The 2,235-nt window shown below is 39.3% G+C and overlaps 1 non-coding gene across 1 annotated transcript; it reads right to left on the bottom strand.

Annotated features, from left to right (window-relative positions):
• Window positions 1-505: 505 nt before the first annotated feature.
• Window positions 506-669, bottom strand: LOC143675210 (U1 spliceosomal RNA). Its single transcript, XR_013171453.1, has one exon. It is a non-coding gene; the product is annotated as a U1 spliceosomal RNA (small nuclear RNA).
• Between the last annotated feature and the right edge of the window lie 1,566 nt (window positions 670-2,235).

Genomic DNA, 2,235 nt, shown 5'->3' on the forward strand with positions numbered 1-2,235 from the left:
CCCTTCTCTTCTCTTTCTGGGATACCCATGATGTGTAGGTTTGTGTGCTTTGTGTTGTCAATCAGTTCCCTGAGACCCTGTTCAATTTTTTTTCCATTTTTTTCTCCATTTGTTCTTTTGTCTGTTCAAATTCAGTTGATCTGTCTTGTAGTTCACTGATTCTTCTGCCTCTTCAAATCTGCTATTGTGCCTCCAGCATATTTTATATTTCATCTACAGTGTCTTTTATTTCCATAATACCTGTTATTTCCTTTGTATTATTTCAAATTCTTCTTTATGCTATTCTAGTAACCTCTTAATATCCTTTATCTCTTTATAAACATTTTCTTTCATTTCTTTGAATTGTTCAAGAGACTTGTTTGCACATCTTTGATTTGTTGCTCCAAATTTCTATATCTCCTCCAACTTTTTGACTTCTCTGAGTCATTCCTTCTTGAGTTTTAGTGTGCCTTGTGATTTTTTTGCTGATATCTGGTCATCTGGTTATTATTATTTTTTTTAAATTCAGGGGACAGTGCGAACACAGTCCCCCACTACCAAAAATTATGCAGTCTAGTTTCCCACATTTGGGGAAATCACAGGGGTCAGCACATCCAGAGTGCAATGGATAAGCCTCGCCCTGGGAAAACCACCTCTGTGATCATGGTATCTCCCCTGCCAGGGAAGTATCATCTGGTTATCTTGATGTGTCTATTCTGAAGGTCTGTTTCTCTCTCTTATCTAGGATTTCATTTTTTTCTGGGTTTGTATTGGGACACTGCTTCAACAGTTGGGTCTTCCTTATTTCTTAGACAAAGCAGTGCTTTTTGTAGGTGCAGGGCAAATAGATAAGCTCTGATGTGCATGGAGAGGCTCTGAAAACCCTGCAGTTCCACTGCACTTTCTGGCTTGTCCAGCCGATTGCACCATTCAGTGGCTTTATCATCCTCACAAACTGTTTACTCCCTGAAACCTGGCAGTATCTGACTAGGTGGGCTGAAGCTGCAGGGTTACTGTACCTGTACTTTGTCAGTCAAAATCTGGCTTAGTGTGGGACTCTGCCCCCTCTACTTGTCGCAGAGGACTTCTCTGGCCACTGTAGTCTCCAGCCATTCGCCAGGCAAGGACTGGCCATACACTGTGGCTTCCCTCACAGGTGAGGGATGGTCACCAGGTGTAAGAGTCTCTGTCCATATTTTCTCCGAATCTTCATCCATGATGGACCTGACCCTTGAAATGTCCTCCCTTGTCCTCTGGGCCCCAAAAACTGTTGATTTGTACAGTTTCTGCCCACCTACTTGCTGCTTTGGGGGAAGATTTTGTGGTTCCCTCCTTATTCCCCCATTTTTTTAAACTTCTCCTTGTTGCATTTTTTATTCCACTCTCTCCAGTGGTTTAAGTCCTGCTGTGATTCCTGAGGGCTTGGGTCTGGATTTAGATGGCGCTTTGTCTCAGTGATATGAGAGATGATACATTTGTGTTCCTGGTGTGAGGTGGGAAGTGTGAGGGATCCCAGCTGCTGCCTCGGGGCACTTCACAAGCTATTTGGGACCAAGTGAGGAGGGGTGGTGAGAGGTCTGACTGGTCCAGGATGGAAGCTTCCTACCTGATATTTTTCTCTTTCTTCAATTCAGCATTTGTGGGATCCTTTTACTCTTCACCTTCCTCCAGAATTCTGAACAAGTGAGAATTGTTCTTTTTTTTTTTTTTTTCTGAATCTCTGGGGAGAGGTTTTCAGTAGCTGTTTTTGTTACCATGTTTTTGACTTCACTCCCTCTGATGAATTTTTTAAAAATTATTCAAGTGCTTATATCATCAATGTATTTTGGTTAAGCCAATGTTAATTGTAGCATCTTAGTTGTGATACAAAAGACAGATGGGTACAAAACTGTATTGGAAGAAAGCACAATGAATCTATTTGATTTCAATCATGGATGAAAATTACTGGTTTATGGAATAGATTAAACTGAGTATTTTCAATCTAGTTCCCATGTCTTCTATATGCAAATTTCTCAGAAAAAATGGTGTTTTAAAATTTATAATATTTTATTATCTACTCTTTATCGCAGCTCATATTATATAGAATACTTATTTGCGATTATTTTTGTAACCGCACAATAGTTCTAATCTATTTGAAACTGAAAAGCATAAATGCATAATACATAATTGTTTTCATAGATATGCTACAATAGAATGCCTATCAATGCCTTTTCTTGTTGTAATTTATTTTGTTAGATATTTTAAATTGCAAAGGTA

This window comes from Tamandua tetradactyla, chromosome 2, assembly GCF_023851605.1.
Source record: "Tamandua tetradactyla isolate mTamTet1 chromosome 2, mTamTet1.pri, whole genome shotgun sequence".
NCBI classification, from domain to species: Eukaryota; Metazoa; Chordata; class Mammalia; order Pilosa; family Myrmecophagidae; genus Tamandua; species Tamandua tetradactyla.